The sequence below is a fragment of the Acinonyx jubatus genome, chromosome A2, assembly GCF_027475565.1.
Source record: "Acinonyx jubatus isolate Ajub_Pintada_27869175 chromosome A2, VMU_Ajub_asm_v1.0, whole genome shotgun sequence".
Taxonomy (NCBI): domain Eukaryota; kingdom Metazoa; phylum Chordata; class Mammalia; order Carnivora; family Felidae; genus Acinonyx; species Acinonyx jubatus.
The window spans coordinates 33684789-33712207 of NC_069383.1; the positions used below are offsets into that span (position 1 = coordinate 33684789).

Below are 27419 nucleotides of genomic sequence, written 5' to 3' on the forward strand. Positions count from 1 at the left end.
GAAATGGTGTAGACTAGCTATTTTCCAAACCTGAGTGCAATACAGAATTACTTGGGTGATCTTGTCAAAAACAGATTTTTCAGGTCTTGGGTGGGGTGCAGACATCTGCACTTTGAAACTTTCCATGTGATTCTGATGCAGCAGGTTTACTATCCTAGTCTTTCCTGATCAGTAATTTCCAAATTATTCAGCAAAACATTGGTTCCAGGAGTTGTTGTCAGTGCTCCAAGAATAAAAGGATCTCTTATCAAATGAGCTGGAGCAACAGATTCTCCTCTTAGCATTTCACAAAGCACCCTAGGATAAAGGCTCTGAGATATACTGTGTCTAACAGCTAAACAAACAATAGAATCATACTAGATATTTTTTCTTAACTTCACCTAGAATAGTTTTCCCCAAAAAACAGTATGAAAAACACTAATCTAGAAAAACAGCCTTTTTAAAATTTTCACAAATATGTATGTGTATTTTAAATTATTATATTATAAATTCTATTAAGTGTAACTGGGCATGATACTCTTTCGGTTAAGAAAGCAGCCCCAGGGTGCCTAGATGGCTCAGTTAAGCTTCCAACTTTGGCTCAGGTCAATGCTCTCACAGCTCATGAATTCTAGCCTCGCGTCGGGTTGTGTGCTGACAGCTCAGAGCCTAGATCCTGCTTCCAATTCTGTGTCTCCCTTTATCTCTGCCCCTCCCCTGATCGCACTATGTCTCTCTCTCTCTCAAAAATAAATAAGCATTTAAAAAATTAAAAAAATAAAGGAAGAAAGAAAGAAAGAAAGAAAGAAAGAAAGAAAGAAAGAAAGAGAAAGAAAGAAGTCTCAAAGAAGGCATCTAGTCCTAGTTGCTAGTAAAGCTCTGACCAGCCCCACAGCTGGTTCTGAAGGAGCACCTCCCCATGATTCTGCTCTTGTCCTTTCTCTGTGTTCCAAAACCTCTATGCTGTCTTTCAAATTTACAACTCTAGGATCAGCCTGTCCCACATTCTACCTGTTCATAAAACATCTCCATCTAGATGTCCCAGTGTTACTCTCCATAATTCTGACACCAATTCAATGTTTAAGCTATTTTCCCCACAGCACCAAGCAATTCTCTGGCACCATATGGGCATCCCAAAATTCAACACAATTCCAACACAATCTACCCAGAGATGGCATCAGATTCCACAGGTTAAAGACTCAGTCCTACAACACTCACCGACCCCCCCCCCCCCCCCCCGCCCCGCACACACACTTGGAGGCCAGTCACAAGTCCAGATTGTCATCTGGGCTTCAGACCCACTGCCTATAAATCAGAGGTCCCCATGACGTCTCTGCTTAGATTAATTTGCTAGAGAAGCTCATGGAATTCAGGAAATCAATTTACTCACTAGATTACTGGTTTATTACAAAGGATATTAAAAGGTACAAATCAACAGCCAGATGGGTGCATAGGGTGTGGTCCTGAACGAAGGAACTTCTGTCTCTGTGGAGTTTAGAGCCCTGGCACAGTACTGGTGATTGTGTTCCGGTTCACCAACCTTTAAGTTCTTTGAACCTTGTCCTTTTGGGTTTTTATGGAGGTTTCAATACTTAGGCATGATTGATTAAATCACCAACCATTGGTGATTGTGCTCTGTCTCCAGCCCCTCTCCCCTCCTTAGGGATGGGGTTGAAAGTTCCAACCCTCCAGTTGCAAGGGTGGTTACCCTGGGAATAAGCCCTAGTCTTATGGTTACCTAGGGGCTTTCCAAAAGTCACCTCAGTAATGGAACAGAAAACACCTTTTGTGGGGAATAAGCTTAGGAATACCCTGAGCTTGCACCCATGGGTTTACAAGGCATAAATAATTAGAAAGCCACAGGATGAACACACCCAAGTTTGGGCAAACAAGATTGGGTAAACAGGACAAAGGCCCCCGTATAGGACAAAGATATAGGAATAGAAACGCCTCAGGATGAAAGCATCAAAAATGAGGTAAACAAGATTAGGTGTTCAGGGCAGAAATGCCTCCCCCCCCCCCCCAACTTAGTACAATAGCACAAAGCTGCTTGCACAGGATGGAAGGACTAAAATAGGTAAATAGGTAAATAGGGCTATGGACCACAGCAGGGTGAAGTTGCTAGGAGTAGAGCTAATTAGCAAAAGAAAGGGGCCTTGTTGACCCAGAGGTAGCATGCTCTGTCTTTTTTGTCCCCTGGCCAGTTTAGGTAAACAGAGGTTGCGCCTCAAGTCTTCTGTAAACAACCTTCTGCCCAGCACCAGAATTTTGTTTTGTATTGACCCAAACCCCTTATACTGCATATCTTCAAAACCCCTTTCTCCCATGCCCATGAGTTAATGTTCACAGTTTCGTTGTCTCTTTGTGCAGGTCGATCACTCTTGTAAGTCTTCTGATCCTAATAAAAATGGAGCAAGGACGCTTACTCGGGGCTCTTGTCTCCTCCCAGACATTAGCCTCTCTTGCCTTTCAATCCTGTGTCTGCTCTCTTGCTGGACAAGAGAGAACTCCAGACCCAGAGTCTACAACAACCTTTATTGCTCTTTTAGGGAATTCCAAGGGTATTAGGAGCTCTGTGCCTCGAACAGGGATGAAGCCCAAATATATCTTTCTTATTATAAATCACAATATCACACTCTCCAAAATAAAAAACAAAATTCATATTTCCTTCCACTTTCTCTTCTGACTTCCCCAGCTGTGTCAGTGATTGGTACTGTGCTAGTGATGCAAATCTCAAAATCTTGTAGTAACCTTTGCTTCCTCATTCCATTGGAAATTCAAATTCTGTTGCCAACTATCCTTGAGTCCCTCAGTGTCATCTCTTCCTTCCCATTTTTTACTGTTAGTGACTGCACTTTTTGTCCTCCTTACTTTATGCATAGATGATTTCAATTACCTCTTCTTGGAATCTTCACTGCACATTGTCTCTCTTCCCCCTATTTTACCTTGCTCCTCCGCCAGGTTACTAGGAATCTACAATGTTTTCTTACAATCTATTGGATTAAGAGAGAAAAATTTTAAATAAAATCCCCTAATAACTAGTTCTACTTGCTAAACAAGTTTCTCATCACCTTTCTCCAAGCTACACTCTGTTCATGTTATACCTGACTTGCTTTGTGACATTGTTATGTTTTCTTCCATTTCTCTGAAAGCCCTTCTGTACTCTCCAGTGAAACCTCTTAGACCAGTCATTCTCACATTTTAGTGCTTCTCAGAATTACCTGGAGGTCTTGTTAAAACACAGATCACTAGTCTCTATCCCCATAGTTTCTGCTTCAGAAGAAGTCACTAATTTGCATTTCTCACAAGTACACAGGTGATGCTGATGCTGCCAATCAGGGACCATGCTTTGAGAATCACTGACTTAGACCAATAGCTCTCAGTCCTGGGTCCACATTAGAATCACATGGTGTAGTGGGCTGCTGTGATGCTTTGCCCAAATCTTTCTCCCAGGATTAAGACCTTTATTTCCCCCAGATGCTGGGGATGTTGGTTGCTGATGGTTCACAACTGTATTCCTCTCTGAGAATTGCCCTTGCACATACTCTTTGTAACTACCAACCCAGATCAGGATTAACACACACACACACACACACACACACACACACACACACACACCACATCTCTAAGTCCCTAGAAAGTTCTGCTGTGCTCCTTCTCAGTCAAGTCATCAAAAGATAACTTGGATTGCCATGATTAGATTTACCTGTTGAAATTTTAATAATTATTCAATATATACTCTTCTGTCTCTGGCTTCTTCCACTCAGTAAAATTTGAGATTCACCCATTTTGTTCTGTGTGTAGGTAGTTTCTCTTTTATTGTGTGTAGTATTGTATCAGTGTACCACAATTTATTTACCTATTCTCTTATTGAGGGACATTTGTATTGTTTCCAGTTCTTGAATATATTCATTGCTAATATATATCTTCACCCAGTCTGTGGTTTGTATTTTACTCTTTAATGATTGTAAAATCTTGACTTCATTGAAGTCCAAATTTTTTATGGTTATTTTTTTTGTCTTCTTTATGAACTCTTTGCCTATACCTGAGGTTTAAAAAGATAATGATACCCAGAATCTACTCCAGATAAATTAAATCAAGATTATATGTATTTTTAAAAATCTCCTCAGATGATTCTAATGCACAGCTACTTTTGCAAGCCACTGACTCAGGCCATGAGCTTCCGGAACTTAGAGATGGTGACTTACTTATCTCTGTTTATAGAGCCCAGCACCCACTGCCTTACGTGATGGTGCTTGATAAACCCTCATATTTGATGAACTTACTCCGTCTTTCCCAGGTCATCTCAAATTCTATTTTCTCTATGAAATTCTTCCCCCTATACGACTCCCAATGACACTGTCTTTCTCAGACTATTTTGCTCTATTAGTGTTTCTCAATTGTTTAAGTATTTGTATCTTCTGTCTGTAAACAGTTTGCAAAGCTGTTAGTAAAGAGAACATTCAGGGGGAACCTTGTTCTCTCTCCCTCCTGTTTCTCTGGGGGAGATTAGCCTCCAATCTCTGGAAGGAACTGTTCTGGAGCATTATCTCCACTTCCTTTCTCCATCCTCTCATTTCTGCTCTCTCCGGGGTTCTCTCCCACAAGAAGTAACCAATGTGCTTGGTGAAATGGAGAGAGTCCAATGGACATCCCAATCCAAGGAGAGTTGGACATTGAAACCCAGGATTTTTCTATTCATTTTCTTCCCCTAGCTGCTGCAAACATTAGTAAGAATGCCAGGGCTCTCTCATGGCCTCTTTCTCTATGTAACTAGTCAACTAAACTTCTCCATCTGCAACTGATTAAGGAAGTTATATTCATACAGAGCCCTGGGTTCAGGCTGTCAAAGGATGATGTGACCCTCACTCGATATATGAACTAAAACAATAAAACTGAACTGATTGCTGATCGTAGTAAAGAAAGCACATAGTAAAGGAAGTACTGGAGGGTACTTTTGGTTTAGAGTTTTCTGACATTTAAAAACAACGTAACCATGTCCTTAATATGAAGAAAACTTAAATGAAAACTTACTGTAACCTAAGAGCTAGCAGCAATCCCCCTCCTTTGGTCTAGGACACAGTGGGAGAGCAGATGTTTCCGTTTTACTTTCTTGTTCAGGTGGTTAAGCGGAAGCTGCTCTTTGCTGTCCCTGATCTCCTGCGTTGATTCTGGTGATGCCTTGCACCACAGTTCTGTTTGCCACTGGTCACCTGGTCACAGCTCAGGGCACAGGCCCTGGTGGGATGTGATGCCATTGACTGGGCCCAGGTTGGGGAGGAGAACGGGTGCCAGTAAGTGTTTATTCCACTGCACTGTTCCTTTAGCTTCTAGAGCACCAGCATGCTGGTGGTCACATGTTCAGGCTTTGAGCAGATAGAAGTTAACCTTTTCCAAAAAAAAAAAAAAAAAAAAGGAGGTTAGAGTGGAAGAGAGCTAAAGCATAAGAGACTCTTAAAAACTGAGAACAAACTGAGGGTTGATGGGGTGTGGGAGGGAGGGAAGGGTGGGTGATGGGTATTGAGGAGGGCACCTTTTGGGATGAGCACTGGGTGTTGTATGGAAACCAATTTGACAATAAACTTCATATATTGGAAAAAAAAAAGAAATGCTCTAATGGAAGAAAAAAAAAAAAAAAAAAGAAGTTAACCTTTTCCAGAGTCCAAAGGGAAAAGCACAGTAAAGGCAAAATCTCTCTGCCGGTTTCCCTTGAATTCTATTCTAGCTTCCTTTTTGGCTCCCCTGCCCTCACATTACTCCTGTTTACCTGTGCTTCCACTGTCTTTTTAAGGAGATCCCTGAGTCACCCTCAGGCATTAACCTGGTGCCAGGGTCAGCCTCTCTCTCTCTCTCCAGTCCTCAGTTCCTGACGTCTGAATCAGCTGGTTCAGGTCCAGACCGTCACAAATTTCAATGTGCTTATAACTCACTCAGAATCTTGTGAAAAGGCAGCTTCTAATTCATGAAGTCTTCGGAGGGGTTTGAAAGTTTGTAACAAGTCCCTGCTGATGCTCTCACACGGTTGACCTGCCACCACGGTTTGAATAGGGAAGTTCTTGTAACACAGTAGGGAAGGGTTCATGAGGACAAACAGGGAAGGCAGATGACATGATTAAATTCCAAGACACATCATGCGGATTTGGCACTTAAAGTGGACTGGGCGCTGGGCTTGGGCCCTGCACACCACGTCCCCTTTGTGACCTCGTCTGTGCGCTGCAGGCTTCAGGGCTGCTTTATGATTTTAGTGGGCTACAGACATGTTTGCCTTTGTGGATTCCTTCTTCCATAAAAAAAAAAAAAAAAGTTAAAAATTATATTTTATGATTGTGCTGGTACAAAGATGAATTAATCCAGGCTGAATTCATTATTGTATATAGTAATCTATATATATTTTCTTATTTTTAAAGAAATGAAAATCAAAACTTTTCTGTGGGGCCCTGAAAGTATCATGGGCCTTAAGCACTGTGCCTACTATGTCTAACAAAGAAGCCAACCCTGGTGGGCCTGCCTGACAGACATCTGCCATGAGAAAAGTACTTCTTAGAGACAGAGCCGTTTAAATGTTAAGGGATAAAAATATTTTCTGTCTTAAATTTGCAAAGCATCACCTTTCTGTGGCACTACATTAATATTCAGGACAAGAATTAATTCAATTTGTTCATTCCCCTCCCTGCTGCTTTCCAGATTGTGCTCATTTGGATTTGTCATGAATTAAAGAAAAGGATATAATATTTTAATGGCTATGGCCTTAATTACAAAAAGAGGAGCTTTGAGACTCTTACTCCAGGAAGAACTTGATTACATTTTTAGTCAAGGGCCTGTAGTTCCGCTCTGTCTCCACCTACAGGTATTTTGTTCTTACAGTTCTGAAAATACATAAAACAGAGGCAATGGGAGCCACTCTGGTTGAAGTGGGAGGCCTGGGGCCCTGCTGGCACATCTTCTCCTCCATCCCTCCTGGGGAGCCTACAGCTCTGCACAAGCCAGTTTAGAGCCCGACAACTGAATCCCCTCCCACCCCCACCCCCCACCTTACATATAAGGAACCAGAGGGCCAGAGAGTGTGATTGTGTCCTCTGTTTTTTAAATCACAAACTTTGATGTGTTTCCAGGTATTAGAACTAGCCTGCCTATTCTAGAATTAGAAAAGAACTAGCCTGCCTATTAGCTTGGAATACTTGGCCTTCCTTCCAGACTGAATAGTTAGTCACTTTGCTACTCTGAATGGTTTTGATCCCAGAACCACACCCTGATTTCCTGGAGAAAAAAAGAAAGGCCGGAATAGAATTGTCAAGGCAAACAATGTCCTACTACCCAGGAAGAGATAAAAATAGCACACAGGTACTTAGAACAACGTGGGTCAGGCCTGGTTCTAAACACTTGACACATGTTAACTCTACGTGATTTTACACGGCAGTGCTATGAGGCGAGTGCCATCTTGTCCATGTCCAAGGGAGATCTTCTGCATCTTGTACAGAGTCCCTGGCTTTTCAGATGGAGTTAGGCCATGGTCCCAGTCAGTCTGCCTCCAGAGTCTGTCTTTTAACCACTGTGCTATGGAGAGAGTCCTAAAAGTTCCCATCCCAGTATTGACATTTTCTGCTTTAGAAAACACTTATTTCCTTAATTTTTCATTTGGCTTTTCCATTCTCCAAGAATTGAGATTTTTTTTTTTTTGAGTGTGGGGGGGCACAAGTGAGTGAGGGGCAGAGAGAGAGAGAATCCCAGGAGGGGCAAAGAAAGAGAGGAGAAGGAGAGAGAGAGAGAGAGAGAGAGAAGTGGGGCTCATGCTTACCCTATGCAGGGTCCTTGCTCACCTGAAGCGGGGCTCGAGCTTACTAACCATGACATCATGACCTGAGCTGAAGTCAGATGCTTAACGACCAAGCCACCCACATGCCCTAGAATTGAGGAATTTTTAACATCCTTCCATGGCTAGTGATATTGCTCACCTATTAGCTCAAAATCCATCTACAGACAAGAACTTCAGATCACGATCTTATTCCTCAGTTTTGTGCTTATGGGAAGCAATTGTGATATAGAACAGTCTTGGGGGCTCAGGGAGAAGCTCCTGCCAGCTGTTGTGAGTTCAGAGAGTGAACCAAGGTAAAGCTGGGTCCTCAGAGCTCTTGCTGTCTGTCACCCCACAGCCTTCCCCACCCAGGTACACTTTCCATGCCTGGATGCTATGTCTGCATCTCAGCAGTTGGACCAATTAGTCAAGCCTCATCCCCGCCCAGGTAGCTGTGCAATACACAGAGCTCCTGTCACCACTGAGATTGACAGTTTCCTGGCTGGGAAGCAGTTGAGTGTTCAGAAAATAGTTTCTGGAGCCAAGCTGCTTAAATTCAATGCTCATCCTATTACTTACTAGCTTGGAGGTGTTGAATAAGTGATTTAATTCATCTGTGCCTCAGTTTTCTTATCAACGAAATGGAAATAATTATAGTACCTACCATTTAGCTGTTGTGAAGAAATCAATGAGATAATACATGTAAAGCATGTAAAACAGTGCCTGCTTCATAGTAAATAACTAATAAATAAGAACATTTGTTACGATGAAATGGTTGGCAGCAGGAGAGAAGATAAAGTGACTTTGTATTGTCATTTGAACATATCTTAAGACTAAAATTCTCGACGTATCTGTCACCACTCTAGTGGACCCCCCCTTCCATTCTATCGTCAAATGAACAGGATTTCTCAGACTCAGAATAAAAGTCCTGATCCACACATGTCCCTTACAGTCAGGTGGGGACAAAGCAGGGCCGAATATGCAACACAAACGTCCTGGGAGTTGTCAAACTCACTCATGCCCCATGAGGCCAACTCATCTATGTCTGTTACTCATAATAGTCTGGGTTATATTACCAAATCACCTCTGATTCACTGGTTTCACCTCTAACCAGTAGAAAACCTGTGTTCAACTCCATGAACACACACTCCTCCTTCTTGGCTTAGTTTATCCCTCATCTTAGCTTGTTGTTTTCGGTTCCTGGCTTTGTCCTGTCTTGTCTGAGATTCTGTACCACTCCTAAACGATTTCCTTTCACATCTTGGCCTCCCTGTCTTACTTTCTTTTCTTGCAAACAATTTTTATTGTGGAAAATACCACACATAAACGATACTGTGAACACTGTGCTATGCCTCTCAGTCCCATTCACAAATGAAAGACTTAGTCCCAGCTGCTAGGAGCTCGGCCAACAAGAAGTCCTCAGCTGTGAGCCTCCTGTGCAGATGGCCGTGGCTGAAGAGAGCTGCTTTGCTCACGGTCAAGACCTTTTCCCAAGGGTGGCTTATATCCAATGACTGATTGCTGTAGGTATACAAAAACCAGACACACAGAAGGGCCATTCCAGCTTCAAAACTCTCTATGTGGTTGCTTGTGACCTTCACTGAGACCCAGTCTGGTCCTGCTTTCTTCAGTTCCCTTCCATAGGTGTGCTGATTCTAAGAACACTCCCAAATAAACCTCTTACATGGTAATCTCCCATCTCAGAGGCTGCTTCCCCGGGATCTCAACTTGTGACAGATGTACACAACATTCATATAGTTTAAAGAACAATAAAATAGGCGTTCATGTACCCTCCATCCAGCTAAAGATAAAGAATATTTTACCAGTACTTTGAAGCCCACTGTGTACCCCCTGCACTCTAACCCTAGGTAATTACCATCCTGATTCTGGGGGCAAAAATTAAGAAGAGCCGCAAAAACTTGACACAGAAGAGTTTCGAGAGCAAAGCTGGGCTGGGGTGAGTTGTGAATGGACAAGTGTCATTGAACAATATTGCTAACTGCAAGCAGGTGGGAGAACTCGGAAGCCTACCTTTGTGTGGATGCTGGGGCAGTGGAAGTTGGCAAGTGAGGAGAGCTAATTCACACTCAGATAGAAGGGAACTCATTTGGGAGAGGAGCTGGAGGTCAAAATCAGGAGACCTGAGGCAAGGTGCTGAGGGTGGGACTTTGCATAGATTGGATGTCTCCTCCATCCTCTTCCTATCCACGTAAACATGTTTAATTAATCACAGCAGCATCTACACATCCTTGAAAAACAGTGATATAAAGAACATATAAACATACGTTTATAGTATACATCTGTCCTTAAGCAAGATTGTTTTGTGCCTGTCAATGCTTCCCAAACTTTTATGCAGAAGGAAGTATATATTACTTTGAAATTTAAATTATATTTTTTACCCACCCCATAACTAGTGTTCCAGTAAAATTGCCATGTGGCTTCATTTACCTGCCTGTGCATTGCTACTGACCCTAAGGGTTATACACATACTGTGTGAGAAATAGAGGCATATGAATTAGGGGAACTCTTACCATTATTTAGGGCCTTCTGAGGAGGATTCTACAAACCACAAATTGGGATCACTGTGGGGTAATCAGATTAGGGAAATAATATATAAAATGAAACTATGCTAATGTGTCATTTTTCCCAGCTTATACTAATTTTCAAATTAATATTTCAAAAAGATTTTGAGTAATATAATGGCCAGGCCAAATCAGAAGGGGAGATGTTTAGGTGGATAGACTTTTATTTAAAGAATAAGCTTTTAATTTTAGAATAGTTTTAGATTTACAGAAAGATTACCAAGAAAGTACAGAGCTCCCACATACCCCATACCAAGTTTCCCATGTTATCAACATCTTACATTATTACTATATGTGTGACAACTAATAAACCAACATTGATTTATTATTTTTAAGTAAAGTCTATGCTTTATTCAGGTTTTCTGAAAAAAATTTTTTAAGAAAGAGAGAGTGAGAGAGTGTGTGTGGGGGGCGCGTAAAGGGGGAGGGCAGAGGGAGAAAGAGAGAGACTCTTAGGCAGGTTCCATGCTCAGTGTGGAGCCCGCTGTGAAGCTTGATCCCATGACCCTCTGACCCATCCAGGTGCCCCTGGATTTCCTCAATTTTTATCTGATATTCTTTTTCTGTTCTAAGATCTCACCTTAGAACAACAAGTAAATTATGATTTACTCAATCCCTATCTTCCTACAAATCAAACCACTCAACAAACTGCACAGACTAATGGGACGAATCATTTCTAGGGTGGCAAAGTTCTATGATGATCCTCGGGAGCATTGTGATAAAGGCCAGAAAGGTGACTAACAGTTAATTGTGAGGAGAGTAGAACCTTTGGTGGAATAACGGACAGTTTCATTACAGTGATGTTTCCTTTGAAAGTTTTGTCTTTCTATTAAATAGTTGATATCAAAATGAAGAGCGTTACTAATTCAAGAAGGGAATCTATCCTTGAGGAAGAACATGAAGAACAAAAGCTTTTCAGAGACTTTCTATATGTGTAAAAATCTGTATGTATCTGTCCTAAAGCATTCTGTTATATACTATGACCTTCAAAGACCTTTGAAGACTCTTGGCTATGGTAAATGACTCACACTGCCTGGATTCAGATATTTGACTCCATCATCTATTTGGGGCAAGTTCCTTAATCTCTGTGAGACTTAGTTTATTCATCTGTAAGATGGGATAATAAGAGTAGGCTAAAATACAAAATTGTCCTTCTTATAGGTTATGAACAGTCAATTATCAGCAATTTCCTACATTAAATCTGACAATTTCTACTTCAACAGGTTCTTGAGAGGATTACTTGAGATAATGACAGGCTTAGAACATACTTGGGACTCAGTGGAGACTCAATATACACCAGCCATGATTAACATATACTATTTTCTTCTTCTCTGCAAGTTTTGAATATGTAACATGACAATTTAGAAAAACTATGCTCATCATGATTAAACCCATGGATGGTAGGCCCACTTCTTGCTATAGTCAAATATACAATGAGTTTAACTTAGTCCTGCCTGAAGTCAAGGGAGCAGATCAAATCAGGGCCTGGAAATGAGAGAGAGTGGCACAGTGCTTCATGGCACGATTTGAGGAGCACTAAAAGATTTCTCTCACCCAAAACATTTCCTGGCATATCCTGACCATCTGAACATCTTCAACATTTGTTCTTTTATACTTAGCATTGCATCTGCTAGTGTCCACTTAAGCAATCCAGATAGCTTACTTATATAAACGTATGCACATAACAAGACACTGTGGGGAGAAATTCACCACAGAACAGATTGGGTGAGGTGAAGATGAGCAGTGTAAAGACCCAAGTCAAAGTTTTCACTTGTGAAGACTGCATCAAGACAGCTTTGGGCAAGGCTATTCTCAAGAGGTCCTCCATCTTATGGTACTTTGAATTTGTTGTATAAATACATTTTGTGGAATAGGAAGGAAGAAAGAAGAAATGACAAACTGGTTTACATGCTTCTCTGGCTCCTACATGCCGTTGTTCACTTCCGGAAGTGAGAACAGAGGACAGCTTTCCTCTTCTCTCCTCCCCTTTCCTTTCAGTTTTCTCTAGCATGAATATTCCTATTATTTTAACCTTAGTATTTCTCTTTTCCCTCTTTCTCCACCTTCCTACTAATTATTATGTATTGGTTCACGCATGACATTTTTGGTATAATTAAGTACCTAAATTATTCCTTAGAAGTAAAGTGAAGTAAGAACAAAGAAGAAAAAGCATATCTAATTAGGCAAAGAGCAAGCTGGAGTTGTCTGGAGAAGGAGCGCGTTCTCGGAGCGCCATTTGAGGTCACTCATTTTTCTTCCTCTCCCCACTTACTTCTGCCTAAGCACTGCTTCCCTACTGAAATAGGAGTTTACTAACTACTTTATAACCTGTAGCCAATTCCACACTACTGGTCTTTTCTTCTTATACATATGACTTTTCTTTGCAACATGGGCCCTGGCTACCAGCTGCAAGTGCGTCAAGTTAGGTAACAGGCTCCTGGAGTCCTGTGTCCTCAAGCAGATAAAGCTTCCTCAGACACCATGAAGTCCTGTGCTCTGCCACTTGGCAGCTGTGTGACCTTGGGCAAGTTACTTAATGTCCTTGTACCTCAGTTTTCCTTATGCATATGTTAAATCGGGGTAATAAAGGACCTCCTTTATGGGGGATTTTAATGAGAAAATAACTGTCAAGCACTCAATAAATGTTAACAATGACTGGGATGATTATGATAATGATGATGATGAAGGAAATATTCACGGGGCCACTTACACAAATTTTCAACTATATGTCTTAATTTGTCTGGTTCCCCAGAGTGTCAGTGGAAAGAATTTGCTTCATGGCCATATTTGGTGTTCAGTCATATAGAGAAATATTTGATGTATTCACAGGAGGATGGGTTTAGGGAAGCCAGATTAAAGGAAGGGCAATGGGCCATCTGAAATAAAATTCCTCATCAAGAAGTAGAGAGTCTGTTACATTTAGAGTACTTAGGTCAAAGTCCAAGTTAGAAGGTAGAAAGAGGTTCCAAATACAGTGTGTGGCTGCATGTGAACCCACCCTGACTCAGTGTCAACCTTGCCAGGCTGCAAAGTAAGAAAGAATTATATCTTTGGGAATCCAAAAGATTCTGCTGTAGGAACTCCTCTAAAGAGCTTGACAGGAAAAAAGGGCAGGAAGCATTAATCAGTCATTGCCTCCTGGGAGCTCATAGTCAAATATAGACATACAAGAATGGGACACACAGATAGAACAAAAGAATTACAAATGTATCAAGTATTTATCCACTTACATGATGTGTTAATCAAAAGTAAAGGTACTTTAGAAATGGATCCCATAAGATTAATGCCATAAGATTACCTAGTAGATATTAGTTTTAGTTAAGGTAAAAGACAAATGTCAGCTTGCATTTAAAAGTGGCAAGGTTTGTGGGATAAATTTATTTTAGATCTTGGGACAATTTTACCTTAGGTCTTGGCCTATTTTAGATTCCACTGGAGGCTGGATCAAAGGAAAGGATCTGGGTTGTTGTGGGAGTTTCATTGTGTCCCTCAAAAAGATATGTTGATGTCCTAGCACCAGCACCTGTGATTATAACTTTAATTGGAAATGAGGTCTCTGGAGATGCAATTGAATTAAGGTGGGGTCATTAGGGTAGCTCCTAAAGCAGGAGGATTGGTGTCCTTATAAGGAAAGGAAAATGTTATGTGAAGAAAGATACACAGGGAAACACCACATAGTGATAGACACAGAGATGGAACAATGCAGCTGGAAACAAAGGACCACCAGAGGCTGGGAAGAGGCAGGAAAGGATTCTGCTTAGTCTTGGAACATAGACCTGCTTACACCTTGATTTCAAACTGTAGGAAAATACATTTCTGTTTTAAGTCACTCAGTTTGTGGTACTTTATGGCAGCCCTAAAAAAGTAAATACTGAGAGATGCTGATGTAATAACTATTGGTACCATCAATTTACTATTGTAAAGTAGTTTTCTTATATATATATATGTTATATATATTATGCATCTTATATATAATTATATATAATATATATATTTGTTATGTATCATATTATATATATATTATTATATATGTAATTTATTATAAAGCAGGTTTTTTTCCAGGTAGCTAGTAATAGCTTTTTTAAACCTTTAATGTGCCTTTATAAATAAAAGCTTTAGTAGGTAGTTACTCTTAATAACAATATTAGAATCTATTCTGTATCTAGCAACAAGAATTTATTTAATCTAACAACTTCTTGCTGGTCAGCCCTCAATCTCTCCACTTCCTGCCTCTGACACTGCCACTTGTTTCTACCTCAGGGATGATGGGTCCTCATGGCCCTTCTAACTTACCATTCTGATCTTGTAGCATTTCTGTTGACTTCATGCTGTTCTTACTGGAGTCTGTTGGATATGGGGTCTATTCCACTCTGGTACAGTTAAAGAACTCTGTGTTTTACATTGTTTCTTACATTTCTGCTGGCAAAACATTTCAATACTGTGGTTCCCCCCCTAATTCTGACATTTTAGTAGGAAATCTTGTTTTTTTGAGACTTTTCTCACATGTTTCATTAAAAATGCAAGTGCAGGGTGGTCTTGTCTGGTAAGACTCACAGGAAACACTACACCTGAAGCCCACCCCAGCTAGGAGCCTCATATAGTGCTTTTAGTCCACGATGCTTTTGTAGCTCATTAGCTCAGGAGTTCTCACTTGGTCACTGCAAGCTAAGCACAAAACAAAGACTGCTTTTCTGTGGGGACTGAGCCCCAGAGAGTCCTGAGGTTGAAGCCTAACTCTCGCCCAGTGTCCTTTAGGAAGCCTTTGCTCTGGTTCCTTCTAGTGCAACTTTAACCACCACATCATTATGCCAACACCAGGGCCTGCCTTAGTCAAAAGCAGACTGAATTTTGCTTCTAGTTCTGTCCTTCCCTTTTCGGGCTTTTCTATCAACAACTTCCTGTTTCTTATCCTTCTGACCTCTTGGGGACTGCTCTCTCTCTGAAAGTCTGGCAAACCAGTAGAACCAACCGAGTAATGAGAATTAATTTTTTCATGGAAGAAACCTTCCTACGTGCTTTTTAACAGGGGTTTTATAAAGATGATATGCTAATTTTAGTGGTAGGTAGGATCGGCCTTAAGAGAGAGGGAAGATTGTTCTGCTGTCTTTTGAGCAGCAGAGGCCTTATAGTACAGTTTCGATGTATATCCTATTTTAGTCTTTCACATATTTTTAGAGAATACAAGCCAAAAAAAAAAAAAAAAGAGGCTTATGTTTATAGTGTACTTCTACTGTTAACACTGACTGCAGTCCAACAGTTCTAGCGGTTATTAGCGTTCATGGTATTTTCAGGCCCCACCAAAAGAACATCCAGCTTTTCCCTTTCTTTCAGCATCTGCTCGGTTGCTCTGTATTTCCAAGGACTATTAAAAGAACTGATTTGTATATTTGGTTCAGGAATTCCAAAATAACCTAGAGCTCTCATAATAAGCAGACTGCTGGCTTTTTTTTTTTTTTTTTAATCAAAGCAATTATAAGATGCATGACAAATATTTTGTTAACTGGCCATTTTCAAAGGGACAAATGGAGGGAAGAGGCACAGGGGTGACAAAAAGTTCTCAAAACTGTGATTTCCAAGTTTCTGAGCTTTGACCTAAATTGTTAAGCAGGGTTTCAGAATACACTTGGCCTCTGGACAGTGCATGTTTGAACTGTGCGGGTCCACTTATACGTGGATTTTTTATAGTATAATATTGTAAATGTATTTTCTTTTCCTTATGATTTTCCCTTTTTAAAAAATTTTTTTAACGCTTATTCACTTTTTTGAGAGAGAGACAGAGTGTCAGCAGGGCAGGGGCAGAAAGAGAGGGAGACACAGAATCTGAAGCAGGCTCCAGGCTCTGAGCTGCCAGCACAGAGCCCGATGTGGGGTTTGAACTCACAAACTGTGAGATCATGACCTGAGTCGAAGTTGGATGCTTAACCGACTGAGCCACCCAGGTGCCCCTTCCTTATGATTTTCTTAATAACATTTCTTTTCTCTAGCTTACTTTATTGTAAGGATACAGTATATAATAATATAGCATGAAATAATGTGTGAATCCACTGTCTATGTTATCGGTAAGGCTTCCAGTCAACAGTAGACTATTAATAAACTTTTCAGGAAGTCAACTTATACATGGGTTTTCCATTGTGTAGGGGTTGGCTCTCCTAACCCCCACCTTATTCACGGCTTAACTGTACATAATTTTTATTCTTCCATCATTCCTTTCTAGTAAATGCTGAAGAGTAATAGTGTACAACCTGCTTTTAAAATAATGATTTGGATATACAACTTACTGTTTATAATGCATGTTTATTAAGTGGCTGAATACATTGTCTTTAGTTTCTTTATTTTTCTTTATCAACAAATGTTTACTAATGACACTTAATTATATTCCAGGCAGAGTGCTAGAGATGCAAAGATAAAACATAGTTCCTGTTATTGAGCTGACAATATGTATCAAGCAAATAAATAATTGCCACATAGCTTGAAAAGTAACAAAAGCATGTATTTGTTAAAGGGACAGTACAGCAAAAAAAGGACCAATGTGGATTTGATAGACTGGAGAGGATCTTGCAGAAAAGGAGGTCCCTCAGTTGAGTATTGAAGGAAGATTATGATTTTAACACACAGATGGGAGTGGTAGGGCAATGTAAAGTCATCTCTAGCAGAAGGAACAGTCTACACCAGAGCAAAGAAGTGAAAGTTGGAGAACATTTAAAAGTCATTTTGGACTGGACTGACATCTGAGGAAGTCATGAACTGTGATGCTCATAGAAGGCAGGGGGATCCAGTCCCAGGGTACCTTTCTCCATCTTACTTAGGAGTCTGTAGAAAAGGCAGAATCTCTGAAAGCTATTAACAGAAATGCGTATGTTATGAGAAGTGGATATTGGATTTAAGAATGGTAACACTAGAGGGGGTGGACCAAGTAGGAGACTATTTAGTGTTAAGGTCAAACATGATGAGAGCCTGAGGTAAGGCAGTCAACACGGGCAGGAGAAGATGAGGTAAAAGAGAACATTTAATAACTAGTTGAGCCTTGGGAAATACTGACATTTGAAATGTGGGTGAAGCAGAGAATGAGAGGAGAAGGCATTTAGATAAAGTAGAAGGAATAGGCCAAGGAGCAAAAGTTGAACCAAGTAGAAGACGGTATTCCATAGCACCCAAGTCTCAGTTTGTACATAGGCAGAACAATAGTAAATGGTGTTCATTCACTCACTCTTTGACACATATTCTTGGGTTTCTATTGTGTGTCAGGTTCTGTCTACATTCTAAGGACACAGGGATGAATAAAAGAGATCAGACTTTGCTTTCCTAGAGCCTATAATCAAATGGAGGGGAGACAGATAATACAGAAGTAAACACATAGATGAACAATAATTTGAAATAGTTATACATCACCAAAGGAAAAGAAAGCAGGGTTATGTGACAGAGCATGACTGAGGGGGTGAGTGCTATTTTAGACTAGGTGATCAGGAAAGGCCTTGCAGAACGATGATAAGGGGTCAGCCAAGAAAAGATCTGAGGCAAGGGCTTCCAGGTGGAGGATATAGCTAGGGCAAGATTCTGAAGGGGAAACACGTGCAGAGGAGAGAAGGAAGCCTGGTGAGGCGGTTGGTAGTGTGCTAAAGGTGTGAGTAGAATGAGATGGGCTGGAGCAGAAGCTGAAGCTCCATCATGGAAACCTCAATGAAGCATGGTAAACAACTTGGACTTTCTTCTAAATGCAAGGGGAAGCTATTGGAAGATTTTAGACATGAAAGTGACATGGCCTGATTTATGTTTCTAAAAGCTCACTCTGGCTACAATGGAAGAATGGATTGTAGTGGAGTCTTGGAGACCATTTGAGCAGTAGTCCAGGTAAGAAACAACTGTGGCCTGGTCTTGGGGTTTGGCAGCCCAGACGAAACAGATTGTGGATATATTTTGGAAATGGAGTCATTAGCATGTTCTGAAGGGTGATTTTGGTAGAGTACCACTGGGTGGATGATGATGCACTTTTACTAAGATGGTGGAGGACTTGAGTGGGAGAGGTCAAGAGTTCTATTTTTCATTTGTTAAACCTAAGGTGCTTATCACATGAAGATGTCAAGTGAGTAGCTGCATATGTGAATTTGGAATTCAAGGGAAGATGTAAATTTGGAATATATTGATGTATAGATGTGTTTAAAACCACAGGACTGGATATTACTTTGGAAGGAGTGAGGCCACAAAAGAAATGGTGCTCCAGGACCGAACCTGAGATAATTGGATTTGAGCTGGGAAAAAAGATCCAACAAAGGAGACTGAGAAGGAGTTTTCTGTGACATAGATAGAACCAGGATGGTATGGTGTCACTGAAGTCACAAGAAGAAAGCTAACCACTGAGGGAGGAGTGATCACCTGGGTCAAATGCCATGAAGATGTGATACAAAATGAGGACAGACTTAATGCCACTGGTGACTTTGATAAAGGGAGATCCAGTGGAGTGGACAGATAAGAAACTTGATTGGAGGGGCGCCTGGGTAGGTCAGTCAGTTAAGTGTCTGACTTTGGCTCTGGTCATGATCTTGCACTTCGTGAGTTCGAGCCCTGCTTCAGGCTCTGTGCTGACAGCTCGGAGCCTGGAGCCTGCTTCGGAGTCTGTGTCTCCCTCTCTCTCTGTCTCTGACCCTCCCCCACTCATGCTCTCTCTCTCTCTGTCTCTCTCTGTCTCTCAAGAATCAACATTAAAAAAAATTAAGAAAAAAAAGAAACTTGATTAGAGTGAATTGAGAAAATGAAGTGTGGATATAGAGTTTGGGTCTTTTAAGATATTCTAACAGTACAAGGAAGAAGAGAAATGTGATGTTGCTAGTATTTTCTGAACACTATCTTGTGCTAGGCATTTCTGCATATAGTATTTATAATTCTCACAACAATTCTACAAAGTAGGTATTTTAATTTTCACTGTTTAGATAATTAAATAGAAGGCGAGGGTGCCTGGGTGGCTCAGTCAGTTAAGTATCTGACTTTGACTCAGGTTATGATCTCACAGTTAGTGGGTTCAAGCCCTGCTTCAGGTGCTTGAGCCCTGCTTTGGGTGAACAATGCTTCTTTCCCTCTATTTCTCTGTCTCAGCTCCTCGTGGGATTCCCTCTTCCTCTCTCTCTCTCTGCCCTTGTTCACTTGTACCCCTCCCCCCCATAAAAAAAAGAGGAAGATGAAAAGGATAAGAAATGTCCTGAAAGCCACAGAGCCTCATTCCATTGCTCCATAGTTCTACCATAGTAGCAGAGCACCCCACTGATGTGATTTTCCAGAGATGTCCTCTCGATTTCTGACCAGAAATAGTTTTCCTGAGGGATTAAAAAAAATCCATTCTTGAAAGTTTTTCAGACTTCTCTGTTATTAATTAAAATGTCAATAACCAAGGGAAAGGTAACATCAAATAGTTCATAATGTGGATTCCTATTATTTTAAGTACTATTGATAAGCTCATTACATCCCAATTTTTCTCTTCAAAACGCTCCTTTGTGCTCTGGAATCATACTTCCAACTTGACATTTTTTTTAAAAAGTTTGTTTATTGATTTTGATAGAGAGGGAGTGAGAGAGCACATACAAGCATGCATGGGGAAGGGCAGAGAGAGAAAGGAATAGAGAGAATACCACGCAGGCTCCACACTGTCAGCGTGGAGGCCGATGCAGGGCTTGATTTAAAAAATGGTGAGATCACGACCTGAGCTGAAATCAAGAGTCCGACGCCTAACCGACTGAGCCACCCATATACCCCCAACTTGACATTTACATGGCTTACAGGCACTTAAAAATCAACATATGCCAATATATCTTGACTTCCACAACCCCTCTTCCAATTTCCCATCCTGTCAGTTGTCTGTTGCAGAAATCTGGTAGTCATCTTCTCATTCTCTCTTTGCTTACCCCACACATCAGATCTGCCAAGCTATGTTGGTTCTGCCTTTAAGAGAGACTTTAAATCTGTCTGCCTGTCGCCATCTTCAGCATCTTTACTGCTACCCCAATCAAAGTGGATCCCTCCTACTCATCATCTCACTATGACTCCTGGTTTCCTTCTGGCACTTATCTCATGTTATTATCATTTGTTTAATTTTTTTGTTTGCTTACTTTCTGTTTATGCCTCCTTCTAGAATGTCAGTTCCATAAGGCAGGGGCTTTATTTTGATTCCTGTTGTATCCCCAGTGTTCACCACAATTAGCACAATGTTAGGTACATGGGAGATGCTCAATAAACATATGGGTACTTGAATGAAAGGTTTAACGAGCAGGTAATTTCCCTGTGGGTGGCAGGCACTGAAGGGAAAGAAACAGCCCCCGTCAAGTGTGGCTGAAAAATAAAATGACAAAACCCGTGGTCATCAACGTCAGGCTCTCCCAGAATATGGGGGTGAGGGAATCTGAGGCACCAAGGTAACTGGGGCCGTCTCCCTGCCAGTGATATCCTTTCCTTCTCTGACTCTGGGTTAAGTTGTACATGGCAGTTCTCTGACAGGGCAGTAAAACACACAATAGCTTGTTGGTTGGTAGTTTGCAAAGCACATTAGGTGTGCTACTTAGATGGACTGTTGAGACAGGGAATAGGTTTTACAGGAGGGAAGAATGAAGGATAAGCGACTATGTTGTCGAGTGGATAAGGGCTGAAACCAGTGTGGGACCTATAGCCCTGACTCTTCCCAGTCCACATGCTACACTCACATTTTCTACCAAAAGGACATCATACCTAGCTTCAAAGTGCAACAGTGTTGTAGGGTCAATGCCAGGCGATTTGCCTAAGTGTCAATCTTTCTATTAAAAAGGGACATCTACTTTAAAATTTCACTTAGAATTCATCTTTCTCATTTCTGAGAACCAGGAAAAAAACCCTGAAAACTGTAATGATTTATCACTTACTGAGACTTGTACATACAATGATCTCACTCTTCAAAATGACCTGGGGAAATAGGTAGAAGAGGTTTATTACCCTCATATTTGAGATAAGTTATCTGAGTCTTAGGAAGAAAAGGGCTCAAGGTTATCCACTTATGGAACGTTGATTAAAAGCTTGGGTTCTTATCCTAAGAAACTTAACAGAAACCCATGGGGGAAGGGAAGGGAAAAAAAAAAAAAGAGGTTAGAGTGGGAGAGAGCCAAAACATAAGAGACTGTTAAAAACTGAGAACAAACTGAGGGTTAATAGGGGGTGGGAGGGAGGGGAGGGTGGGTGATGGGTATTGAGGAGGGCACCTTTTGGGATGAGCACTGGGTGTTGTATGGAAACCAATTTGACAATAAATTTCATATATTAAAAAAAAAAAAAAAAGGTTGGGTTCTTAGAGGAACACTGTCTATGTTTGATTCCTGGTCTGGCTGTTTATTAGCTATGTAATCTTGGGCGAGTTCCCTAAGTCTCTGTGTCCATTTTCCTCATTTATAAAATGGGGACAATAATAGCATGTACCTCATTAGGTTATTGTGAGAATCATATGTGTTAATCCATGGAAAGCATTTTGTATCATGTTTGGCACAAAGTAAGTCCTCAATAAATGCTGGCTATTAAAAAGTGACTAAGCCAGCCCTTGGGTCCCGTTCTTCCAGCTGCGACTTGGTGGTCTTCCTATCGTTCAAGTTAGACCAATCTTAGAAAAGCAAGTTGAAATCATTTTCTTTTGAAATGCTCTTTCAAGGAGCATCTGAGGCCAAGGATGTCTTGTTTAGATTCTTACTTAACTCATAACTGTATTGCAGAGCACAGGTCAGAACTTAATGTTGCTTCATCTTATGAAATCCCCACAGAGAATGTTTTGGCAGAGCGTATGCTGAACATCACAGTATCAACATAAAGAGTTGCCCTTTTCCATTTTCAATTTTTTTCTCCAGAATTTCAGACATGGGACAGATGTGGTCATGCCTTTTTGTTTTTTTTGTTTGTTTGTTTTGTTTTTTTAAAATTTTTTTAACGTTTATTTTTATTTTTGAAACAGAGAGAGACAGAGCATGAATGGGGGAGGGTCAGAGAGAGAGGGAGACACAGAATCTGAAACGGGCTCCAGGCTCTGAGCTGTCAGCACAGAGCCTGACGCGGGGCTTGAACTCATGGACTGCAAGATCATGACCTGAGCCAAAGTCGGAGGCTTAACCAACTGAGCCACCCAGGTGCCCCTGTGGTCATGCCTTTTTGATATGACACATGCTTGGACTTATTATGTGTCTAAGGAGAAATCTTTCAATTTCATATGTTTAATGTAATGTGATATTAGAGGATGCATCAATTATCCATTGCTTTTTCTGTCTTTTTAGGACTGTCACAGAATAAAAGGCAGGTATATTAGATTACATGTATATTTTGGACAGCATTGTTTGTAATGTTAAACAAAACAAAACAGAAAACTTGAAAACAACCCTAATGCCCATGAAGAGGGGAATGATTACATGAAATTTTAAACACCCATTTTGTAGAAAATTAGGCAACAAAAAGACTGAGTTACAAGCTGAAGGAATACCTGTGACATACTGCTAAGTGAAAACAAATCCTGTCGCAGATTATGTCCTTAGCATGATCCTATCTTTATTGAAAAACCCTAAAGTCAACATAAATGTATATCTTTCTATGAATATGAAGAGGCATGAGAATATGGGGGTGAGAGAATCTGTTGGAACACATTAGTAGTAGTGGGAGGGATTGTTAGCCTGCAAGAATGTGAGCTTTTATAAAATTACTTCGTGACATTAATCGGCACACAGGCATACGTTGCTTATGAAATAAAAGGTCTAACAAGAACAGATTTTTGAAAGTGTTTTTCTTTAGCAGTGGCCACTTCATACATTGGATCTCCCAAAACCCATTGATTTTGAGGAAGCATATTGATAAGATGTCTCGAGGCACCCAACAGCGAAGCTGTTTGTCCTGTTTAGGAATCAAACCTCTGACCTTGGTCTCAACAGCACAAAGCTCCAACTGTACTAGTCCCCCTTGCTTACTACATAATCATAGCAAACACAGAATCAGCTTACAAATTATACAGACGTATGCTGATATAGGATCATATACCTCCTCAACAAACCATGATTTAATTATGTTAGCCTTTTAATCCATACAAATGATCATACTTGGATTTCAGTATAGTGCAAAGCTGGAATGATAAAATCCGAACACTAAAAAAATCTGAATCTCAGATATAAATAAATGCAATTGCTTTTTTCCCACTGATTTACCACTTTTCTTTAAAATGTGTGTTTGATGTCATTTAAACCATATCTGCTATTGTCACAACCGCCTATAGGTTTCAGATTAGTAAAGTCTTTGAAATATGAGTCTGCTCAGCAGAAAGGAATCTGTAGCACTTGGTATAAAGATTATAATCTTTGGCCTTCCTGTGGCAAGATTTACAACTGTGACCTTAGGCTCTATTTCTTTTGGAGTGTAGTCACTTTCAGTTACCAGTGATGATAGCTTTGAGTTACTAGGTCAGCGTGAATTGCCTAATATAATGTCAGATTCGTGCTTCCCAAGGGCTGGGCAGTATTAGGGACATGAAACAAAGTGAATTTTAATGTCTACAGAAGGCAGTGCTCTGATATATGAGCCACCCCAGTAACAGGGAATTTCCACGGCAAGAGATTTTAACACCAGTTCCTAACCTCTTCCATCCTATTCATCCTTTAAGTCATGAAATGTTATGACTTCACTTTTCATTAGGTGAAATAGTCTGAAACAGTTAAAGAGATGAAAAGAGAGAATTAAAAGCTAGCTCTACTTCAGGGCCTTTTCCTAGAATGTTAAAAAGAGGGGGTTGTATCAGGGATGATGCAAAGCTGAGAATAATGTCTTCCCATTCTGTTGACTTATCACAATCTAGAAGTGGAACTGAAACCCTTCTCACAATGCAGTTTCAAAATTAATATTTTGTTTGTCTAAAATCCAGATCTATATCCAAATGGAAAGCAGTAAAAGTAGTTTGAGAATTTGGTTCTGACTAGTCAGACGTTGACTAGTTTTCAACAGGAGAAAATTGCAAACATAGATAAATGCCTACCTTTCTTTGATATGCTGCATTAAAAAATGTTGTCGACACTAGATGGCACTCTAGCGTTGCTTTTCTTGTATGTTCCTCCAGGTCCAAGGTCCTTCAACATTAATTCCCTCCTTTAAAAAGAGCAAACATGCTATTTAAACAAAGGTCCCGGTAGTTGCTCTGTAGTTCTGTTTTTATATTTATAGTCATGTAATCAATATGTTGGAAGAGTAATTAATTTTTAACCTCAACCCGTGGGGAGATCAAATGTTAGTGAAGTTAATGGATGGAACAGGCTTCATTATTCTAAAGTAACACTAATGATAAGGCAGAGAAGAAAGAGAAGGGTTGTAAACAATTGTGCCATCAAATACAAGCATAAAGCAACAGTGCAACGTGATCGCAGGATGCTGACCTATTGTCACTCTCCTTCAGTACAGCTGTAGTTTCTGCTCTAGTCACCTAGACTACTTGAAATAGTCACTTCACTGAGCTTCTAAAATATTTCCTCTTCCAACCAATGCTGTTGGAGTTACTACTCCAAATAAGAGTTCTGATCTTGTTGCCCCTCTGTTTTGAAAGCCTTTTGTCCTTCCCCATTTGCCAACACCTTAAAGGCCTTTCATGATTTGAGTCCTCTACACTCCTGGAGCATGCATGCTCCTTAGCTCCGGGAGTGCCATGCAATTCTTTTATTCATGACATTTTTTTTGCAGTGCTGTGTAGCTGACCATATGCTACGTTTTTACAAGAGAGGCAGCCGCCTTGTGCAGTGTTCGTATTGCATCACATCCAGCGGCACAGAGTGTTCTGGATGGGTCACACCCAGGACAGGAGTGGGTTGGCATGACCCACGCTGAGGGACTGGAAGCCAAAAAGGACAAAGAACTCACTTTTATCCTGATTATATCCTTCCATTACCCAACCCTGTCCTTGAATTTCTGAACATACTAACCAGGGTCATGAGAAGATAAGAAAGGTAGGCAGGGGAGGCTTGCAGTTGATTGTTCGCTCAGGCTTATTATCAGTAGACACACTACTGTTTCTTCCCCAAGTATTATATTCAAATTAACCTCTCTTGTTCCTTTACCATTCGTGTACTTTTCCGGCTTCCTTGCAGACATGACTCTCTCTCTCTAGTGGAGTATTCCTTTCCTGTTTATCCATCTGGGCCCAACGCACGTGCATCTTCTTTCAAAACCTCCTTCAATGCCCTTCTAGCATAATGAATCTCCTTATATGCTGAATTCCCCAATTGCTTGATTTCTATGCTTATTACAATAATCTACCACAGTTAGGATTTCTGTCCTTATTTTTCTTTTCTAATACAAGTGTAAATTATGGAAAGATTTGTAAATCTTTGTATCACCTGCATTGCCTGACCAAGTGCCCCATCAAACAATTACAGTCCATTAATGTTGAATTTGCTGAAATTAGATGGGATAAAACTTGATCCCATGATGGATAGCCAAGTCAGGAACAGCTCATATTTTTTGGATTAATCATTAAAAAAAGAAGATTCTTTTTTTTTAACGTTTATTTATTATTGAGAGACAGAGACGGAGCGTGAGTGGGGGAGGGACAGAGAGAGAGAGGGAGACACAGAATCTGAAACAGGTTCCAGGCTCTGAGCTGTCAGCACAGAGCCCAATGTGGGGCTCGAACTCACAAACTGCAAGATGATGATCTGAGCTGAAGTCAGACACTTAACCGACTGAGCCACCCAGGTGACCCCAAAAAAGAAGATTCTTCAGTGTTTTATTCCATAAAAAAACACTAGTTGATAGTGGTCTTGTATACATACTGTAAAAGAGATTATTAGTTGCCTATTCATATCCATTCTCCCCTTCCTTAAAAGAACCCTGGTTTTCATTTGGGCATATTGAAGCCAAAAGTAAAGGACTACATTTCCCAGTCACCCCTTGTATCTAGGGGTAGCTCTAAGACTATATTCTGGCCAAATATAGCAGTGGAAGAGTTCTGCAGGCCTTTTAGAAAGGTTCTTAAAGGATGTTGACTCAGCCTTTCCTTCTTTCAAAAACTCAGGAAGCCATCTGGACCACAAAGGTGACCATGAGGATAGAAGTCATGCACTGGGACGGCAGGCAGAAAGATGGGAGCTGGGTCCCTGATGACATTTTGTAGCCTCCACACCAGACCCAACTGTCTGACTTCCAATTTGTTTTGTGTACGAGAAGGAAGCTCTTCTCTCATTTAAGCCACAGTTGTTTTGGGGTGTTCTGAGCCCAGTCCTGATACACACACTCTAGATTAACTGTGGAGCATTTTTTTTTCAGGAACTTGCTTGAAGTACAGTAACGATCATATAAGCTTATCATCTAAGTAAAAGCAGGAGTTAAAGTGTTCAAAGTGAGCGGGAAAACGCAGGATGAAAATCTTTCCAATTTAAAATGAAAGAAGACAAGCTTGGATATAATTTGTGTTGATTTAGTAATAGAAACTTTAGAACAATTAGAATGAAATGGAATTCTTCAGAAGCATAGACGAGACTTGTCATTAGGATTACCGGTCATGATGTATAATGACGGGTTAGGGTATGATCTTTGCTTGCTTATTATATTCACTTGGGACCTAGATAAATAGAGGTGAAAGAAGTGATAGGTTTTTAATTCCTTTGGGTATGCAGTAGCTCACTTCTTTTTAGAACCAGAGGTTAATCATATATGCATGGTGGGAGTGAGCAGAAAGAAGGTTAAAAAAAAATGGAAGAAATTAACAATTGTTAAGTAGCTTTAACCAGCTAGTAGCAAAGCATACATACTTTATTTAATTTTTCCATAAGTTTGTATTTTATAATGAAGTAAGTAACTTCTCAATCTTATCTCTCTGAGCTCTGAACATGAAGTGCCTTGAAGTTCTATCCTTGGCCTCTGTAGCTTCTCCCCCTAGATGATCTTGTCTGGTTCCATGGCTTTATACAACCAAATGTTGATGGTTTTGTTCCTCTAAGCTTCAGACTTACATATTCAAATGCCTGCTTGGCATTTTCAGTTCTTTGGCTAAAAGGCATCTTAAGTTGAAATGTCTGAAGTAGAACTCTTGATCTGACTTGTGACTCTCCTAGTTT

General features: G+C 40.5%; 1 long non-coding RNA gene across 1 annotated transcript; it reads right to left on the reverse strand.

Moving 5' to 3' along the window:
• Positions 1–1430: 1430 nt before the first annotated feature.
• On the reverse strand, positions 1431–25497 carry LOC128314735 (uncharacterized). The gene is made up of 3 exons (XR_008296705.1): positions 24353–25497; positions 9803–10019; positions 1431–5367 (listed from the first exon to the last, which is right to left on the reverse strand). It is a non-coding gene; the product is annotated as an uncharacterized LOC128314735 (long non-coding RNA).
• Between the last annotated feature and the right edge of the window lie 1922 nt (positions 25498–27419).